The 21,133-nt window shown below is 55.8% G+C and overlaps 1 protein-coding gene across 4 annotated transcripts in view; it reads left to right on the top strand.

Moving 5' to 3' along the window:
• Positions 1–299: 299 nt before the first annotated feature.
• The window catches only part of PAQR5 (progestin and adipoQ receptor family member 5), a 67,797-nt gene continuing 46,963 nt past the window's right edge, over positions 300–21,133 (top strand). For 2 of the 4 annotated variants that reach the window (XM_045449273.1, XM_045449276.1), the window contains exon 1: positions 12,261–12,393. The gene's annotated coding sequence lies outside the window, so the exon portion shown is untranslated. The other 2 variants (XM_045449271.1, XM_045449269.1) reach the window with 2 other exon arrangements.

Raw genomic sequence — 21,133 nt, 5'->3', positions numbered from 1 at the left:
CAGCCCTCGGCCCCCGGGAGTGGGGGTGCGCGCGGTGGAGCGTGCGGAGGGGTCCGGCGGGCGACGGGGGCCTACACGCGACTCCACCTGGCGCACGGCTTCGGTGGCATCTCAGGCGGGGCGAGCGGTGGGCGCCGCTCCGGAGGTCACCGAGTCCGGCGTCGGTGGCACGTGGTTCTGTGAGGGCCGCGCGGGGAGGGGTGCCCCCGCGGTGCCCCCTGCCCTCCCCCCTGCCCTCGGCTCCTCCCCGGGGCCTGCGCGCCCCGCCCCGGGCGGGAGGGGACCGGGGGCGGGACCCACGGGGTAGGCGCGCCGACCGGCCGGGCCAGGTGCAGCGCCCGCGTGTCTGGGGGCCGCAGCGGCCCCGGAGGAGCGTCCCGGTGTCCGGCCTGCCGGTGCCGCGTCCCTGCGCCCCCTTCGCCGGACGCCGGCGCCCCTCGGAACCCAGGTAACCGAGGGCGGGACCCCGCGCCTGGGGTCCACGCGCACCCCGCCGTCGCCCCCGCGCTGCCCGCGGCCCGCCGAGGTCGCCGAGGGCCGCTCTCGGAAGGAAAGTTTGCGCCGGGACGGCCGCGCCCCGGGCGGCGGCGACAGGCATCCGCGGCCCCGCACGTCCCCGCGCGGGGAGCCCGAGCGGAGCTGGGGCGGGCGCGCCGGGTCTCCGCGGACACCTGGGGACGCCGGCCCTCTCGCGCGTCCCATCTCTCACTCCCCTGGGCGTTTGCGCCCCTCCCCGCCCGTCCCCGAGCCCCTGAGCAGAGTCCTCGGATGGGGACTGCGGAGTTGGCGAATTCTGGAGGGATGTTTACATTCGCGCTTCCCGCCGCCCGGGGGCCAGACCCACGACGGGAGAGCCGGCCGCGCCAGGCGGGGTGCGGGTGAGAGGGCGTCCCCTGCCCGGGGTGGGGGGCGGCTGGGCCCTGCTGAGGTGGGTGCCCAGCCACCGGGGCATCCCGGCTTCTGTCCTGTCTTCCGGCAGGCCGCCGCCCGGCTGGGCATCCTTTGCTTCCCCCAAGCACTCCCCAAGCCCCAGTCGGATGAGTTGAGAGCAGGAGGGAGGGTGGCATCCCCAACCCCCCCCCTCCCCCACCAGCCGGGCAGGGGCCTAGCTAGGTCTAGAGCTCTGTGACCCTTGCGGACCTGAGCAGAATGGGCTTCGTGCAGCCCAGGCGGCGAGGACGCCCAGCTCAGTGTGAGGACGGGGGTGAAAGATGCCCTTTTCCACGCAGAACCCGAGAGAGCAGATGAGGGAGGTGCGTAAGAGTTAACATCACTAGCATGGACGCGTGCCTGATTTCATCCCCCCCCCCCCCCACAATAAACCAGCGAGGTAGCAGGTCTTATCCCATTAGCAAGGTTGGGGGGGCGAGGGGGGGGGAGGAGTCTCAAACAGGTTAAGTCATTTGGGGGGGGGGGGGATATGGTAGACCTGAACTTCAAACCCGTCTCCTAGAGCCAGGTGGTTGGTGCTCCGGGCCTCTGACTCAGCAGAGGTTCCTTTCTTCTCCCCCTCCTCCCTTCTTCCCTGGAGGTTCTTCTGGAAGGGGTAGGTCAGGAAAGGGCACCTCCAAGAAGAAGTAAAATCCGGTCAGGCGGCTCCTCAAGAGAGAGCCAGCTCCTTGCTAAGCTCCAGGACTGCGGGAGGCAGGCACCTGTTTTGTTCACTGCCGTAGCCATAGTTTCCCAGCTCACGGAGGCTGCCCAACAGGAACGGACTGAATCAACCTCGAAGGGCAGAGATTCTTTCCTTTGGACTGGAAAGGTGCCTCCTGCCACCGAGGGTCCTTGACACCCACTTGGGGCGGTTCGATGCTTTATAAACCAGCGAGCGCATCCATAATCCCCTGTGCTTTTCCAGACAGGTAGGCTTTGCCTTTACCCTGGATCCACTTGTCAGGCCCAAGGGAGGTGGGTTATGTGCCCGGCTTCGCCCTGCCCTAGGAGACTGAGGCCTCTGTCCCATTTGCACTGGAGTCGTACCCAGCCTTCCAGGAAATCTCATTGGAAACTTGACCCTTTACCTCCTCCTTCTCCTTACCCATTCATGGGGCAACCATCGATGGAGGGCAGAGACGGTGCATGCCTCGGTTTCCTCATTTGTAACACGGGGACAATAGAGTCTGCGTGGTTTTATGAGTGAGCGGTCCAGAGGGCTCTGTAAGCTTCCCAGCAAACTGTAAGAGATGATGGTGATTTCCTCCTGTGTATGTGTGTTAGCCTGAGCTCCCCACGTGGCCTATGAATACGTCTGGGAAGCGATCACACATCTTTGGTCTCCCTCAGAGAGCTGGTCTTATCCTGAGCATACAGTAGTATTCACCGATCAAAAACAGTCTCTACAGGAAGAGAAGGTGCTAAGATTGGATTTTTAAAATCGTTCCCCCCATCCTTATGTAAGCAGAGAGAACATTCTACCATACAGGGAGGCTGCAGGAGGAGGGACCGGAGGGGTCTGAGAGCCCCTAGAGGAGGAGGTGGTCAGTGTCTGGCTCATTCTATGCCACGGTCAAGTGGGGAAGCATGGCAGGGGGTGTAGGCCTTTCCATGGCAGGGCCCTGAAGACTTTTGAGGCCCTGCCAGGAGCCCTGTAGCCCTGGACTCCTCAGCCGGCCCAGATGTCCCCTTTGCCCTCAGGACAGGCCCGCACAGCCAGAGTTGGTCAGTTCTCTTCCCTGGAGGAGGCTTCTGCCAGTTCCTGGGTCTTAACCAGAACCCAGTAGGGGAAGAGGTTTAGACCCGGAATTTCTCAGCTGGAATGGTGTTAGAGGCCGTATCCCTTCTACCCCCTCCGTGCTGTATTTTCCATATCAGCGAACATCCTGTCTCGTTTCCTTTTCTATCTCGTTTATCATCTGTCTTCCCGGTTAGAATATCAGGGCCGTGAAGGCAGGGCTTTCTGTCGGTTTTAGTCACGGCTCTGCCGCCAGGGATCGGCGCCGTGGCTTGTGTGTAATGGGTGCTTAGTTAATGTGTGTTGAATAAATGAACACATTCAGCCCCACCCCTCCTCTCCTCACGGGCAGACTGAGGCCCAGAGTGACCTGTTGGAGGCAGAGCTGGAGTTCTTCTTGATGGAAGTCAAGTTCGTTCAAAGCTGGGTCTCTGTCCCCTGCACCTGGTTGCTCGCGGTGCTTGAGAGCTGCCTTGGCAAGAACCTTCAGGTCACCCAGAGAGGCAGCTCCCAGGCAGAACGCATGGCCACCCCGCGAACTGAGAGAGCCAGGGAGGAGTGCTCCCCTTTAGACTCCCATCCCCCAAAGAAAACTCCCAGTGCTGCTCTCCAGAGATGTGGAAGTTCCTCAGTTAGTGGTGAAAACAGTGGCCTTTCCAGGCAGTCTTTTAAAATTCCCCAGGACCCTGGGGAACCAAGGAGGAGGACCAGAGCCAGGTCCCCAGGCAGCCCTGGGGGGAAGGATGGAGCTTCAGATCATGGGCCAAGGTTAACAAACCAGTCTGAGAAGGTGTGACCAGATGTGTGGGCTGGGAAGAGTGAGGACATTATTCTGCCCACGGCCCTGGGGAAGGCTTGGGGCTCTTAGACCTCACTTAGGAATCTGATCAGAGTGGTTTCCTTGGAGGACCCAAGAACTACCCCAGTGCAGGGACAAGCGGGATGGAGAAGCTCGAGGGTGGGGGGTGGGGTGGAGGTCCAAGAATTATCTACAGTAGAAGCCGGAACTTTCTATCAATAGAAAATATGGAACATACCTACACACACACACCAAGTGGCTTCGGCCCCGCCCCCATCGTTCTTTCAGCCGCTGTCTTCAGCAAAGGAATTTTATCTGTGTCTCAAGGCAAAACTCTGGGCCCCTGTGGAGTCGACTGGAGGAGAAGAGACGGAACAAAGATGACTTCCAGAGGAAGCTAGTAGGGCCATAGGTGGGAGGTGAGGTCCCTGGAGGCATTTCCTCTTCACACTCACAGGAAATGTGGCTCCTGCCTTCTTCCCCGATGGCTTGGAGGGGTGATCGTTGCATTTTAATACCAGTCATAAGCATTCAGTAATTGTTAGCTGTTTGCCAGGCCGTGTTCTAACCTCTCTGCACGAATCGGTTAATCTTTACAATAACTCCATGACGTTGAAACCCGTGTCGTCTGCATTTGACAGATGTGGAGACCGAGGCCCAGAGCGGTGGTGTAACTTTGCCCAAGATAACACTTGGGCAGAGGGAGAGGGGGGCCAGAGGTACCCTGGACGGCCGTAGCCTCTCGGCCGTGCTGCCTCTGTATGACCCAGCGGGCCACACAGATGGGACAGAGAGCCTGGACGCGAGGGTGGCCAGCACCCGCCTTGGGGAGCTTTGGCTGTTTCCCCTGAGCCCTGCTCTTGACCCCCAGATCCTTTTCCGTTCTCATTGTGGTTTGCCAGATGCAGAGCAGAAATGCCCCTGTGCCTTGGTGTTGGGGGAGACACCCAGAAGTTGTGCCTCTAGGGATGTACGTGTTTATGAGTTTATCAGCTGTTTGGAAAAAATTGGGGAGGAAGGGGACTGGGAGATGGGGGGGTGGCGGACAAAGAAAATGCTTTGCCTGAAGAAGTGAATCCATAATGGTGACTCCTTCTGTGTCCCAGGCCACTGTGGTCCCCCCCTCCTTGCTCCCCAACTGCTCCCTACGGGCTCCCTTCCCCTGGAGCAGGCGAGACCCTGACCCGAGACATAGCTTATGCATTCCTGACCCCTGGCCTTCTCTTTATCGCCCCCATCACTACAAGTTCGGTGGCTTCCAGCAACAGCGAATGGAAAAGTTCGCCTATTGTGACATAGCGTGAGTCAGCCCTTCTTCAACGATGGGGTTGCACAGTCAGCTCTGAGGCCTTGGCCTGCACCCCGGTACCTGGAGACCTGGGGCTGGTTGCTTGGGGAAAAGGACAGGGTGACTCTAGACATTATTTTGAAATTATGCAGGTGGCAGCGAGGGGCCAACAGGTGCAAGAGACACAGCCGTTTTTAGTGTCTGGGAGAAAAGGCAGCGTGTCCCAGAGCAGTGACCCAAGCTGTAACTCCTGCCCTTGCCGTGTCCTCTAAGGCAGGGTTTGTTTCACAGGATTGGCCTCACTTGTGGCCCTGACCACCCCCAGCGTGCTCTGCGGGGTGTGAGTGGTGAATTTTGCCTAGGCCTCAAGCCCGCATTTTGCCTGAGCACACCATCACCCATGAGACGTTTTTTCCCCTTCAGTTATTCGGGAGCCCCCTGGCCAGGCTGACCGCGGTAGAAGTGATTGGGAGCCTGTCAAAGGCCCAGAGCCCAGCCACCCTAGATTGCGTGGTCCTAAATTGGGCCACTCTGCCAGCCCACTACCAATCTTTGAGTTGGTCACTGCACTCTTGGGAGCTCAAGGCTGCTGTGGCTGGTGGGGAACCATGGGTGCTGATTCTGATACTATATCACGGTGTGACTTTGGCCCTGTGCCTTCCTGGGTGGGCCTCATCGGTAAAAAACAGCTTGGCTTAGATCAGGTTTCTCACCTCAGCGCTCGTGACGTCTGGGAGCAGGACAGGTCTTTGTTGTGGGGGTGGGGGCCGCCCTGTGCGTCTCGGGATGCTTAGCAGCAACCTTGGCTTCTACCCCTCGGATGCCAGGTGCCGGGGCCACCTGTCACTTCCGTCTTGACGACCAACGATGTCTCCAGATGTTGCTAAATGTCCCGGAGGCAAAATCATCTTCGGTGGAGAACCCCAGGGGGTCTCTGGTTGAAGACACCTTGATGACTAGGGACACATTTGTCTTTTCCAGCCCCTATTTTATAAATATGGACAGTGCATGAACGGGGGGCCTGGGGATAGGGGCTCCAAGGGCTTGTAGGGTGCGACGTGAGCTATGAGGAAAAGGGAGGCTCTGGGCCACTGCCTCTTGCTGAGCCCCAAGGCCAAGTTCACTCTGCCTTCAGACCTTGGCTTACATAAGAAGGTGATGGGAGGGGGCAGGCCTGTGGTCCCCATGAGCACTAAGGTCAGAAGCCCTCCAGCCAGTGACTAATAGTCTCTACGTGCCCTAAGGGTTCAGCTTCTCCTCCACAGTCCCCTGTCCCCTCTCTGGCTGCCTGCTCCTGAGAGGACACAGGAAGTGAATCAGCCCAGCCAGTGGGCAGCTGGGGGGTGGGGGTGGGGGGCGGGGATGCAACCCAGTGGTGTCAGACGCAAGGGCCACACATGCCTGCACTGACCCAGCCCTGGCTTATTTTGTTTATTCCTCCCAAGTTAGCTGTTTATTAACTTTGTCCACAGAAGCCCCTTCTGACCTCATTGCCTGACGGAAGGGCGAAAATGTGTCTCCTCCAGGGGTGGAAGGGGTTTGTCAGTGAACCCTGGAAGTAAGTCATTGTTCTGGGTACAGCAGGCTGTGAGATTTGGGATAACATTAACCCAGATGATTGGTTTGGGTTATTCATTCTTTTTCTTTAATTTTTTTTTATTGAGGTATAACTGATGTTTAACATGTTGATTTCAGGTTTACGACATAATGATTTGATATTAGCATACACTGCGAGGGGATCACCATCGGTCCCCATACAAAGTTGACTTAAAACATTTTTTTTTTCCTTAATGTTTAATACTTTTGAGAGAGAGAGAGAGAGGAGACACAGAATCCGAAGCGAGCTCCAGGCTCCGAGCCGTCGGCACAGAGCCCGACGCGGGGCTCGAACTCACAAACCGCGATGCCCCCAAGGTTGACTTTTATGAGCTGCTCTTGACAGCTTTCAAGTGTGCATAACAATGTTATTACTATTTTTATTTAAAAGCTTATTTAGTTTGAGAGAGAGAAAGGGAGTGAGAGTGGGGGGGAGGGGTGGAGATAGAGAGAGGAAAAGAGAGAATCCCAATCTCCCGCTGTCGGCAGGGAGCCGGACATGGGGCTCAACCTCAGGAACCCCCACCATCGGTCCGAGAGGACAAAGATTCAGTACGTAATTGCAGAGCCACAGGTGTGCCCTATAAACTCTGTACCCACCAAATACTAACTGAAAGTCTAAACCCGTTAAACACTAACTCCCCGTCTCCTCCATCCGGCAGCTCCTGGTTGCCACTGTTCTTTCTGCCTCTGTGAATCGGACCGTTCTAGGTCCCACGTGTAAGCAGGATCACACGCCATGTGAGTCCCCCATCTGGGCTCTTCACTTAGCATCATGTTTTAAAGTTCATTAGGTGCATCAGAATTTCCTTCCCTATAAAGGCCAAATAGCAGGGCGCCTGGGTGGCTCAGTAGGTTAAGCACCAGACTTCAGCTCCGGTCGCGATCCCACGGTTCGCGGGTTCGAGCCCCACGTCGGGCTCTGTGCTGACAGCTCAGAGCCCGGAACCTGCTTCAGCTTCTGTGTCTCCCTCTTTCTCTGCCCCTCCCCTGCTCATGCTCCGTCTCTCTCTCTCTCTCTCTCTCTCTCAAAAATAAATAAACATTAAAGACAATTAAAAAAAAATAAAGGCTGAATAGCATTCCACCGTTAAGTATATACCACATTTTCTTCCTCCATTCACCTGTTGATGGACATTTGGGTTGCTGCTGCCTTTTGACCGTTGCCAGTAGTATAGCCATGAACGTGGGTGTGCAGATAATCCATTTGGGTCCTCGCTCCCAGTTCTTCTGTATATATTCCCAGCAGCAGACTTGCCGGGTCAGATGGAAATTCTGCGGTTAACCTTTTGAGGCGTCGCCGTACTGGTGAGGAAGAGGTGTCAGAAGTGGATGTTAACGGTGAACACGAGATATCCAAGCATCCAGGTAGAGGAGAGGCGGGGGAGCGCAGGGCAGGGGAAGGGCCGACCCGTGCTGTGAAACACAGTGGTGCGTGTGCTTGCTGAAGCCGGGTGTGGCTGGCAAGGGGGCCGTGGAGAGGGTTGTGGACCGCGAAAGGTGGGTGGACGAGGCTGGCGAACTTGGGCTCCTGGCTACGGGCCGTAAGAAGCGCTGAAGGGGTTTTTAATCGGGAAGTGATACCAGCCAGAAGGATGTCCGTGCGGGTGGTGTCACGGGCGGACTGGGAGGGAAAGACGCTTAAGGCGAGGGCCAGGTGGGTCAAAACTGGGTACCGCTGAAGCCGCCTGAAGACATTCAGGAGCATCCCTGGCCTCTGCCCATTGGGTGCCAGTAGCCACACACACTCCCGGCCCATTTGCGACACCCAAAAATGTCTCCCAGACGTTGCCCGATGTCCCCTGGTGGGACAGAAACCACCTTCAGTTGGGATCCGTCGGTCCGGAGGCCGGGAGACGCTTCTTGCAGGAATGATGTTAATCCACGCTCTAGAAGATATGTAAGAATTAATCAAGATGAAACAGACGTGGGGAGCGGGGGAGAGCACTCTGGGCTTAGGTGACAGTGTGTGCTCAGGCCCTGACGTGGGGAAGAGCGTGAAGGGAGACCAGCCAGGGGAGGCATGGTGGAGGTGGGGAGAGGGGCCAGACGCTTGGGGTGCTTGGGAGGGAGCACAGGCCAGGGAGCCTCCCGGGCGCGCGGGATGGAACTGTTGGAGGCTGGCGAGTGACGTTTGGGCATTTTGGGTTGGAGCCCCCTGGGAGGCTTCCAGGTGGGGCCCTGAGCGCAGAAGAGAGGTCTGGCCAGAGGTACACGTCTGGGAGTTACATGCACACCCATGATGAGCGAAGCCCTGGGGTGGACGAGGCAGCCCAGGGAGAGCGAACGGACCTGGAAGCGAGCTCCACCATGTAGAGACTGGGGAGGAGCTCCCGGAGAGGGAGCAGAGAAAAACCGTGGTGCCTGGTGCGGGGGAGAGTCAGGGAGGAGGGCGAGGCCGCTGTGAGGTCGGTGGGGCCGGAGTGGCCACTGGAGTCGGAGACCAGAAATCAAGGAGCCCGGTGCCCTGGGGCAGGTCGGGCCGAGGCAGCAGGGCAGGAGGGAACAGAGACAGCCGGCGTGTCTGGAGAAACTGAGGTACAGACACCTCTGTGGAGGTGAGAGGAAGCCAGAAAGGGAGGCGGGTCAGGGAAGGTTTTGTTCTGTTTATTTCATCCGCTTGTTGCCCACCCTCCCCCCGCCCCGCCTTCTTTTCTTAGAAAGTAAACGTACGTGGTGCCGAAAAAATTTTAAATTGCAGAGACTTCCCTGTGAAAAGTCTCTGTCTCCCGTCTCCCTTGGCCTCCTAGCGCTCTCCCCTTCCTGGAAGCAGCTTCACCAGCTTCCTACGTACCCTTCCAGAGACGGTTCTGGCACGAATCAGTAAAAACGTGTATCGATTCATTCTCCCCCAAAGGGTGGCCCATGGGTGCCCTTCATTTGTTGTTTCCCCACTTAGCTCTCTTGGGATGCTTCCAGATTGGTCCCTCGAGTGTTCACGGCTGTAGAATGTGCCACTGCGTGGATGTCGCACGTTTATTTGATGAATCTCCTGGTTTTGGGGTGTCACAAACAACGTCCCACTGAATCGCCTTGTCATCTAGTCATTTTGCAGTGTAGGTGGTTCATGTGGGATAAAGTCTCGGGAGAGGACTTGAAGGGCCGGAAGGGTGTGTGTGTGGATTTTGAAAGATATCAGCAGACCGCTCTCCATAAAATTTAGAAAGATACACTCCAGCGGTGGATGAGGGAGCTCTGGTCCCATGACCTCTTACATGAAGTGTTACCAAACTTGCTGACATTTGCCACCCTGGAAGGTAAAAATAGTTTCTCAATAGAGTTTTAATTTGCAATTCTTGGCTGTGTTCACCGACCTGAGAGCCACTTGTGTTTTCTTTACCGTGAACTGTCTTTTCATATATTTTGCCTCCTTTCTCTCAGGTGGTTGGTCTTTTTCTTATTGAATTGGAGGCGATCTTTATATATGAAGGAAACTAGTGTTTTGTCTAGAAGATCAATTACAAGTGTTTCCCCCACAGTTGATCAAGAAGTTTTTGGCTGTCGCTGCATTTTATTTTATTTTATTTTATTTTATTTTATTTTATTTTATTTTATTTATTTTTTTAACAATTATGAATGCCAAGGGAGAGAGTCAACTGAGTGGCGGGTCCCTGGTGAGGAGGTCCCTGAGGAAGCATTGGGGTGAGTTCCCGGTTGGGAAACTCCTCTCTGTTGTGTAACAGGCAGAGGGAGGGAGGAGTCTGCAGTTAGTCCAGGGATGGGGACTGGACTGATTCCGAGGAATCAGAAAGCTAGCGGGGCAGGAGACTGATGGTGTTAGCCAGAGAGCAGTTGATTAAAAAGCACTGGAAACTCAGCTAGATGCCGGGAGGCAAGTGGATGCATCATGTGCTTTCTTAGACTAACGGTCCCAGTTGTTTATATCTTGCCTGTGATCTGGAGCCTTCCTTATCTCACTCTTACACGCCACATAACGTCCCCTGCCCTGAACCACCCCGGGCCAGGGACCAGACAACTGGGGACAGCCCCTGTGCCCCAGAGCCCGCCTGAACTGCTCAAACTAGCCAACCCTAAGCTAGTCACCCTGCCCTGCCTTGCCTTCCCCATGGAAACCCTGATAAAGGCAGTGGCCTGTGTCTTCCCCTCATCCTTTCTGCCCCCTGACCAACACGGGTGCTTTTCCATGTGGCCCTGGGAGGTGTAACACGCTCCCTCTCGGGAAATGTAAGTAATAAAAATCTTCTTTCAAGGGAATTAGCTTCTCTGCGTGTCCCTTGGTCACTTCCATACATTAAAACCCTATGCATACAGTTGAGACAACAGTGCCCCTGGACAGGGACAGAGTATGAGGGTTTGTCGACTGCCGGTCCCAGTGAGGCTCCAAAACTGTCACAGTGTGGGTGGTTAAATAAGCAGGCTGTCCGGGGGGAGGGGGAGGCTTCCTGGAGGAGGTGGCCTGGAGATGAGGAGAGGCCTCGGTGGTGGGGATGGCAGGAACTCAGATGAGGAGGCACAGGGCCGTGGAGGTGGAGGAGGGTGGGCAGAGGTCCAAAGAGAGGCTGGAGAAGAAGATAGGAGAGGGGGGCAGGTCTGATCACGGAAGGGGGAGAAGAGGTAGGTGATAGGGTCCAAGATGTAGGGTGGGTCCTGTGGATACTTGTTGAAAGCGGGTTTTTTTTTTTTAAATTCCCAAGAGTACTTTGACTTTGTGTGAGCTCCCTGTGGGGGCTCAGGGTGGGGCTGCTTCTGATGGTGAGTCTAAACAGTGACAGGTGGTCTAACCCCACATTAGGACCAACCCAACTCCCAGGAAGACAGCGGCCTCCCTGCACCTTACCCTTTTTTTTTTTTTTTTTAACGTTTATTTATTTTTAAGAGACAGAGAGACAGAGTGTAAGCAGGGGAGGGGCAGAAAGAGAGAAGGAGACACAGAGTCTGCAGCAGGCTCCAGGCTCCGAGCTGTCAGCACAGAGCCTGACGCGGGGCTCGAACTCACGAACCGTGAGATCGTGACCTGAGCCGAAGTCGGATGCCCAACCGACTGAGCCACCCAGGCGCCCCCTTACCTTTTTGATGGCATGTTAACACCACCCATCCGTGGATGAATTCGCCTCCCCGCCTTCACTCCCCCAGCTTGCAACCACCAGCCCCACACGGGCACCCTGCTCCCACCCTTCAGCTGCTTACACAGCGGCCCTGTTTCCCCTCCTGTCTCAAGAGAGCCTCCACCAGCGTGGTGTTTTCTGTCTCCCCCGTGAACACCCCCTCCTCTCTTCCAGAGCCTCCCTCGGGCTCAGATGCCAGCGGGTTTTGAGCCGCAGAGTGGCATCTGAATTGGGAGAAGCATTCTTAAAGACCAAATAGCCTTCGAACCATGGCGAGCGGGGTGTTAGTGGCGGAACGTTTGGTGATGGCATTGCTGTGCTGGAGCTGGGGGGGCCCTCGCCGATCCACGCTGCGGCACACCACGCGGAGTCTTTTCGGGGAGGGTGGCAGGGAGGGTTTGCCTGTTCCGATCACGTGGGCCTAGGTACTGGGCCTGTGCGCTCCGGGTGAGCGAGTCCAAAGGGAGTTCATACACAAACACACGCACACAGCCGGCGATTACTCATGCTACCTTGCGATTTCTTTATTGTTGCCCAGGGAATTATTTACTTTTTTGAGAGAGTGGAATTTGTGGGGAAATAATGTCGTATTCACCGAGTGCTTATCTAGCTCTTATGAACCCTGAACTGGGCCGTGTGCTGTGGGTCTTAGAATGCTGCCGTGTTTGCTTTGCCTCCCCAGGAAAGACACCGTGTAATGATTCACCAACATGCTGTGCAGGCCCAGCCACCAGCGCCAGCGCGGAGGATAAAGGGAAGCCAGCTGGGCTGTGGTTGGCAGAGCAGACTTCTTGAAAGAGGAAGAGCTCAAGCAGACAGTGGGTGTGGAAAAGGTGTGGAGAGGAAAGGAGGGGAAAGGAGGTCTGGGGAGGAGGCCCCTGGGTCTCGCAGTCCGCGGGCCAGCTGTCCATGGGGGAGGTCGAGGGGCAGGAGGATGGCAGGAGGATGGTGATGGCTTCCCTGGGGGCAACAGGTGAGCCGCTGGGATGGGAGGGGATGGGAGGCAGCAGAGTCCCCATGGGCTCTGTCAACAGCGGTGGGGGCGGTGCTGGGTCCCCGCTGCTTGCAGGGGAGCCCTGGGGCGCCCTCAAGCTAGATCGGGCGGGGATGGACTCAGTGACCTTGCCCTTCCGTGAGGCTGAAGTGTCCTTGGGATGCCCCCAGGGCAGGGAGCAAGTGTGTCCCCAGATCGGGGCTCCCTGATGCCTTGTGTGTGGGGGGGGGGGAGATCCTTTTGAAAGTAGGGGTGGGGAGCTGCAGCTGAAATGTGGGATGTTAGTAGTTCGTTTCTCGGATGTTTTAGGGACACATCCTCTCTAGAACCTGACCGATGGTTTACAAACCAAAAAAAATGGCAGTGATAAAAAAAAAAGAAAAGAAAAAAGGAAATTGTGTGAAGGAGAATGAAACATTTGGCTTAACCATGAAGCTGGGGAGAGGATGTGGGAGGGAGAAAGTGACAGCCCTGCTGCCCTCCCCCCTCCTCCCTCCTCCCTCCTCCCTGCAGTCAGGCTTGGCTTAATCACTGTCCTCCTGAGTCCAGCTGATGCTTGAGCGTTGGAATGTTGCTCAGCAAGCCTGGGGGCTTCGGGACTTACCCTAGGACCACTGTGCTGTGTGATCCCGGGTAAGCGGCTGACATCTCTGGGTCCGGGTTTCACACCGGCCATCTCTTCTAGAGAAATTTTGCCCTTTGGATGCCTTTGCTTGCCGTCCTCAGGGCTTCCTTAAGACTCAAAAGAGCAGAAGAGGGGTCTGAGGAAGTGAATTCCCCGGGGCGGGGGACCGGGGGGGGGGGGGCCAGCCGGGACGGGTTGGGGGGGCTCTTGGGCCAGGCTGGGCCAGATGGGCCTCCACCCCGCCTGCCTGGGTGTGCTGTGTGGGAACACCCACGCTTCATTGTCCCAAGGCCTCAGATTTGACTTTCAAAGGAAAAGCACCCCTCCTGATAAGGTGGGCCTCGTTCCATTACAGCCGGCTTTGTTTGGGCTCCAGGGCGTAAGGAGGACAGGCGTCTGTGGGTGACATTGTCCCTGCAGTGGGTGAGCAAAATCGCTTTGTGCCTTCAGCACCGCAAACCAGGCACCTGCTGCTGCGGGCAGGTAGGTTGCCTCCCGTTTTCTCATGCTGGGATGAGGAAACTGAGGCACAGGCAGGACACGTGGCCTGTGCAGGGTCCCTTGGGCCTCCCAGGGACAGCTCAGTCAGACGTGCACCAGGTCTTTGGACTCCTTGCCCTTGTCGTCTTCCCGCAAACCGTTTAAGATGGGCCCTAACGCGCCCGGGTTCTCTGCCCTGATTTCTCCCCCATGAGCGCCAGCTGCTGCCCAGTGCCCGAGGAAGCGGACTCACTTTGCTCCGGGAGGAGGATCTGGGCCTCTGTGTGGAAAGTGAGGGGACGGAAATTTCCTCCCATAATTTCAACTAATCCCGGCGCCACCCCCCCCTCTCCCCGGTGTCCTGGAATGTACCTTTGGCCCTTCCTTCAAAGCCCAAACAAATGAATCTGTAATGGTGAAATTCACCGTGTTGAGGCGACCACTTTTCTACCTCCTCACGCAGATGCAGCCCAGTGTGACATCCCTGGGCCAAGAAGCAAGAGAGACCTTTTGACGGGGTTTGCTGCTTCACGGTGCTCTGTGGGACGCCGTGGGGACATGTGCAGGGGAGACGTGTTTGAAGCACGAAAATGATCGTTTTCTTCTCACTGTTCCTGTAGAGGCCTGGTGTCCCCCCCCCCCCCACCGCACTCCCCCCGGGCAAAGTGAATCATTTTCAACACCAACCAGTGGCTGCAGGGGCTTTTGGGAGCAGGGAGGGATGGCCGGGGTCAGGGACGGACGCAGCCAGAATCCCCCCCTTCCCACCGTCACCTGCTCGCCGGTTCCTCGCCGCGGACTCTCGTGGCCCAGTTGGGTTCTGGGCAGACCTGAGGGCAGGGGCGCAGGCCAGCTGGGGCCTCAGACGCGGTCCAGCAGCGGAAGTCCAGAGAAGGTGGGGGGTTGCCGTTTCCACCGTCCTGAGCGCTGACTGCACAGTTGTGGGGGCTGATCTGGAAGGACCTCTTATTCCCATTTTCAGGGGCTTTTGACGAATGCATTTTGCCTCAGCCCTTGAAAAAAGCCTGTGCTTGACAGTGCTAGAATAAGGACCTGTGGCACAGGTCAGCCCGTGGGGCTCTGAATCCACCGTATTCAAATATTGTGAAATGTATTGGCTAGGATGTGGGGTTAGCAGGAAAAATAACGTTCCAGTGAGGAGGAAGGAAGGTCAGCTTTGCAATCTACCTTGTAGCCCACGGCAGGCCGGGGGAGGAACGTCCTCCGTCGGGTCGGCACAAATTCGGGGGCACCACTGATCCCCTGCTGTGCACCAAGGCCAAACCGGGCCGGAGAGGTAGCCACTCTGGGGGTTGTGAAAGTGCCCCCGCCCCCAGGGGCATAAGGTCAAAGCCCAGTGGAGCATACACTGCCCATAAGGGCTTGGAATAGACCAAGGGACTTCGAATCAACATCATCCCCATTTTACAGAGGAGGAGCGTGAGGCCCCGAGAGGCTCCGGGGCTCAAAGCCAGGTGAGTCTGACTCCCACATCACCGATGGGAACGACTGCGTGTGACGGAGGCTCCTGCCTATCTGAGCTCCTCAGTGGCTATGGGGCCACGTAGAAGCCATACCCTTGGGCCCTCTGTCCTTCTCTGACCCTCAGCGTCGTCTGGTCTCAGCTGAGGGTTTGGGCACGCGCCAGCCACCTCCCCATCGCCCTGCCCAGTCCCTGCGACCCTCTTCCTTCTGCCAGGTCACACTTCCCTGGCTCCTTGCTGCCCCTGACCGTTTGCCTGGCACCCGGGGGCTGTGTTCCCTGGGTAGTAATTCCATGGACTCGTTTTCGCACCAGTTCAATCAGTCAACAGCTCCCCCCACCGCCCCAGGCCCAGTGGGGGAAGATCACGATTGCTAAGGAAGGCAGCTCACGAATTCTGAGCAGCTGAGGAAGGAGTCGGGGAGGGAGGTGGCTTTGAGCTACCTGGCGCAAAGTGGGGCTGCAGCCAGCGGTGCGGGGTCTGGGCCTCCTCCCCGTGCCCCCCCTGCCACCCTCGTTCCTTCCCCTCCTGCAGCTCTTGTCTCTCTGAACCCTGCACTGCCAGGATGCCGGCCCACATTCCTGCCCTGGGCCTTTGCTTTATAGTCGCCGTCCCTGGGGGCACTCTCCTCTGCCAGGCCACCCTTCCCCTCTCAAGCTCGGCTTCCTCTGGGAACCTTCCCTCACCACCCGACACCCTTGCTCTGGGCCCCTTCTCTGAACTCCCCTACCGCACTGGGCAGATCTTTTCTGAGCTCTCCCTAGCAGGTCAGGCGCTGGTTTCTGGGACTCGCCGTCCAGGAGGGAGGCGGATGTGCTGTCCCCGGAGCACCCGTGCAGCAGGACTGGCAGAGGAGGCCCAGGGCAGATGGGAGGTGAGGGGCTGGCGTCTGAGGGGCTCAGGTGGACGCTGAAGGGGAGATAGAATTTTCCAGGCCATCTGCCTGCGGAGGGAGCCACGCGCACAGAGAGGCGTGGCGGGGTGGTCAGATGACGATTCGAGTGTGGATGTGTGGCCTTCGAGGTAGCTGTGAATCCTCAGGGGGGTGTATCCGGGAGGCGGGTGGCCCCTCAGAGAAGTCTGTCTCCTTCCTTCCTATCGATCCCTCAAAATATTATGAAACGTGTCCTCAGAAAGAAGGGGTCTCTTTGAGGGCAGCCGTAATTTCTCCTACTCTGCCCAGCAGGGGCTGGGTCATGGGCACCTGCTCACTGAGCACGCACTTTCCACCCTCACACTTTCCACCTTCTCCTGCGGACACTGGTCCCCAGCTCCCTGTACTTCTGCTCACTTTGGGCTCCGACTGGATCTAGGCCGCGTGGAGGTGGACAGTTGTCCCAGGATGGGGCCATGCCTGGGAGTCGGCACTGGAGCTTAATAGCCCGGCAGGTCTCCGGGCTGCCCCTCCCCCCGCCCCCCCACCCCCACCCCGAGGATTCTGACTCCAAAAGCCTGAGATGGGCTCAGCCTAGTCTGTTCTGTATTTCCAGCAACAACCCCTGGGTTATTTGGATGCACGGCTGAGTTTGGGACTTAATGTGAAAGAGGTTTGCCAGGCCCCTGTCCGGACCCCTGACTTCACCCTCCTCCCCAGGGTAGGTGCCTCAGACCGCATCTGGACACTTCCAAGGTGGGGGGCTCAGTGCCCACGGAGCAGGCCTTCCTCACTGGGGGACAGTGCCTCTGCGGCTTGAGCTGAAGCCCGCCTCCCAGGAGAACCCCCCCGGGGGTCTTGGTTCTGACCTTAGGGGCTGCATGACCTCCTTCGGTTTTCCACACCTGCTTCCCCAGGATGTGGGAAGGCGCTGCGTGCCCCGTCCTCGTCTCCCTCCTCTCCTTCCTCCTGTGGTCTGGGCTCCCTTGCAGGCTGACAGCCTTATCTCAGACTTTAAGTTTCTCATCAGGTTAGAGGCTTGGGAAGGCGGTAGAGATCGGATCGTGCGTTCTCCAGCAGCCCCACACTTCCCCCATTGGGGTGAAGGGGTCCCCCAACAGTCAGGGCCTGCATTCACCTTCCATCAACCTGGCAGGGACTCACCCTTTCCCAGCCCGGGGGGAGGAACCTGCCCACACGCGCACCCCGGATGGAGGCCAGTGAGCTGCGAGATATGGACGCCCTGGTGCTCGCTCCGCAGAGCTCAGTGGTAGGTAGGCCAGCTCTGGGTGGGTCAGAATCTCAGCTGTCTCGTCTCTGGCTGTGCCTGTCGTCACCGGGCTTCACCTTCCCAACCTGACTTTTGGAGAGCTTATCCTAACTGAGCTGTGGTGGGCTGGGGGGAAGCAGTATGTTTTAAAGCTTTCTAGGTGGAGGGCCGCCTGGGGGTGGCTTAGTCGGTCAAGGCTCTGACTCTTAATCTCACTCAGCTCAGGTCATGATCTCCGTTCGGTTCATGGGATCGAGCTCCGTGTCAGGCTCTGTGGGCTCTACGTTGATAGCGAGGAGCCTGCTTGAGATTCTCTCCTCTCTCCCTCTGCCCCTTGCCCTCCTCCTCTGTCTCTCTCCCCAAATAAATAAACATTAAAAAAAAAATAAAAACTTTCTAGGTGGTTCTGAGTTGAGGATCACCGGGCTACATGCCCAGCACCCGTAGGTCTAGCTCCGACTACCCGTGGGAAGAGTTTACCCTGGAGTAAAAGAGCCAAGGCCCTCTTGCTCTGTGTGTCCCAGAATATGGAAATGTTTTAATATATTACATGTATTTCACAAAGCTCATAAGAAGGCATTTAAAAATTTAAATCAAATATTCAATAATTAAAAAGGACAAAACTGTATTAACATCTTAGAACATCAAGTAACTGTAAAATTTATAAAGACAGACATAGGTCTAGTCTACGTTGAGAGCTAAACACAGATGAAGCATCCAACACATTAAAAGCCACACGCTTCAAAAGCACCACATCCAATGGTGAAACATTGGAAGTTGCAATATTATCTGATTCCCCCTTTTAAAGCAGAATCTTTAAAAAGCACGCTGGTGGTATCGCTGTGTCTCGAATATGTTTTTCTCTGTAAGATTTTCCAGCAGAAGCTGTTCCTGGCTCTAACCCTAGCCGGGGAATGGTGAGAAGATATATTTGTGAGATATCTTCGAGTATTTTCCGCTGACAAGGCCTTCTGGCTTTTTCTCAGGACTGCAGTCGTTTATTTATAAGGAGCCCTTGTTTTTGTTTTTAAAGCATTTCCAGCTTATCCTCCAGTTCTTTGGTTTTATCTTGTTCTGATGGAGATTCTGAGGCAACGTTTCTGGTGTCAGTTTCACAACCGTCATGTTGATATTCCAAATGTTCGGAGAGTCTCCAAATAGAGTAGTAATTATTCTTGCTACAGAGTTTCACATTGTCTCCTGCCAGGTAATGCCTGAGCAGGACTTGAGACCTCTGTCACATCTCAGGGTCTTTTGTCCTTTTTTTTTTTTTTTTTTTACATTGTGCTTGTCTCCTTTTTATTTATTTATTTAAAAAAAAATTTTTTTTTTTTAACATTTATTTATTTTTGGGACAGAGACAGAGCATGAACGGGGGAGGGGCAGAGAGAGAGGGAGACACAGAATCGGAACCAGGCTCCAAGCCATCAGCCCAGGGCCCGACGCGGGGCTCGAACTCACGAACCGCGAGGTCGTGACCTGAGCTGAAGTCGGACGCTTAACCGACTGAGCCACCCAGGCGCCCCGCTTGTCTCCTTTTTAAAACACGTACACAAATCGAGACGTAAGTATGATGGACTCCCACGACTGGCCTCAACAGTGACCAGCTCATCGCCAATCTTCCTTCACCTCTACCCTTACCCACCACCCCCTGCGCCCAGCTGGAGTCTGTCGAAGCCGGTCTAAGACATTATCTCATTTCACCTGTAATCCCTTCACTAAACCTCTCGGAAGGAGAAGGGCCCTGTAAGACACCCAGCCGTGGTTCTATTATCGCACCCTAGGAATTGATCGTTTCTCACCATCATAAAATACCCGGCATTCAGAGTCCCCCAGTTGTCTCATACATTTTTTTTTTTTTTTTTACAATTGGCTTGAGATTTCAGATGTTAAAAATACTGAAATAAAAAAATCGGGGAGCAAGCAAAAATAACACCCTTTTGGCACTGACATACAGGATTTATGAGCAGAGCATGGCAACCACCAGGCAGAAGGTTCTACACGGATGGGTCAGACCCTGCCTTTGGGGTTCAGAGGGCAGTGGGCAGCAGAAATCATTTGGTGGTGGTTCAGCAACCAAATTGATGCATTCAATCAGTAGTAATACCGTGCCCAGTCCCGGGCAGGGCACCGTGGACATAGCCGTGAACCAGGCAGACTCGAACCAGGCAGTCTTGACTGAGGGGGGCCAGGGTCCTGGCATTTCACTGTGAAGCTTGCGCGTGGGATGATAGAGACTTTTGCAAGTGATCCTTGAGTTTAGCCTTGAGGAATGGGTAGAATTCCATCAAGAAGAGAAAGTGGAAGAGGAGGTGCCCCACTCCTAGTAAACAGGAAGTGCAAAAGCATGGAACGTTCAAGGACAGAGAAGAGAGATGGGTGTGATGGGGTGTGGGGCGTGTGGCGAGGCGGGCGGTAGCTGAGGCTGGGGCTGTCGGTGGGGGGTGGCTGTGGAGGCCTTGAGGTTATGCTAAGGAGCGGAATCTTCTGGGCCCTTTGAGAGGAGACCCCATGCCTTGGTCTGTAGGAGCATCGTTGGACCATGAGTCAGGAGAGCAGAGCCTTGGAGGAACCACGAAGAGTTATTTGGATTTCCAGGCCCTTCCTGGAGCCCTCCATCCGCTAGACCAGGAGTCCTGCATGCGGTGGTGGGGGCAGGCCTGTGTCTGTCTTGAACTCCATGGATCTCCAGGGCGGGCACGGGGCCTGGCACGCAGAAAGTACTCACTCCGTGTCCGTTGACTGATGACCTCCTCCCGGTGCTCCCAGTGCAGGGCACTTCCGCCCTCACCGTGGTCATGACAGAGGGAGCCCCCTTTAGCTTCGCCTGGGGGAAATATGGTGGCTCTTCCAAAATGGGAAGGCTTTAGGCTTTAGGTGCCCCCAGGTACCCTGAATGGGGCACTTCAGGACCAGGGCTGCCCCGGGGTCAGCAGGCAGGACAGGGCACATGGAGGAAGGCTCAGATACGAGCTTCTTGGCGGGTGTGTGTGGGGAAAGGCTGGTCTTTGCAACCCATGGATTGGCTCACATGGCTGATTTCTCAAGACTCGCCAAGGGCTGGAGGACTAACTCATTCACCTATTTCTTTTTAATAGCGTTGTTGCTTTAGTGAAAAAAAAAAAAAAAACAACAACAACCACGTAATAATACACATGCTCATTGTGGGCAAACGCTAGTGTTCTAGAAAAGGAGGAGGAAGAGAGTAAAGCAGATACCTAGGGCTCACCACTACCGTCTAGAGGGAACCGCTGTGAACACGCTTCGGGGAACATCCTTGCAAACACTTTTCTGTCCATAAATACAAGCAGTTAACGGTAACACGGTTTGATGTGGATGGTGTTACAAGATTTATGCTGCCCCATAACCCGGTTTTTTTTTTTTTGTTTTTTTTTTGTTTTTTTTTTTACGTTTAACAGCATCTCACGACACCGTTTCCTGTCAGTAACCACACAGATCTGTAACATTTTTAATCGCTGCACAGTGCCGTTCTGCATGGGTGTACCATAACTTACCCAGCCAGCTCTGTGTTGCCAGCAATTTGGATTGTTTCCAGTTTTTCACAATGTGCTAAAGAATATCATTCAGCTTCTTCAGATGTGCGGTAATGGCCTAGCAGTAACTAGCTGGAAGAGCCGGGATCGCTGGAATAAAAGGAAAGGTTTGGTTCATTCACCGGGTCCTAAAGCCACGTTGGGAGGTCGCCATGGCAACCCCTCCCCCCGCTCGTGGAGTGCCCATGAGCTACACCTCCAGCGGGGGAGGTGGGTCAGAGCTGAAAAGGAAACAGTCTATTTTTCAAGCAAAATTATACCCCCAGGGCAGAGGGGGCATGAGTGTTAGTGCAGAGCCGAGATGGTCTAGGGCACCGTGGTGATAAGAGCCACTTTTTATCGAGTGCCTGTTATCTGGTAGATACCATGGTTTTTTATCCCTGCAAGAGCCATTGATACCTGTATTATCCTCATTTAGCTGATAAGAAAATT

The sequence above is a fragment of the Leopardus geoffroyi genome, chromosome B3 (genome assembly GCF_018350155.1).
Source record: "Leopardus geoffroyi isolate Oge1 chromosome B3, O.geoffroyi_Oge1_pat1.0, whole genome shotgun sequence".
Lineage (NCBI taxonomy): Eukaryota > Metazoa > Chordata > Mammalia > Carnivora > Felidae > Leopardus > Leopardus geoffroyi.
This window is presented reverse-complemented; position numbering and strand designations above follow the sequence as displayed.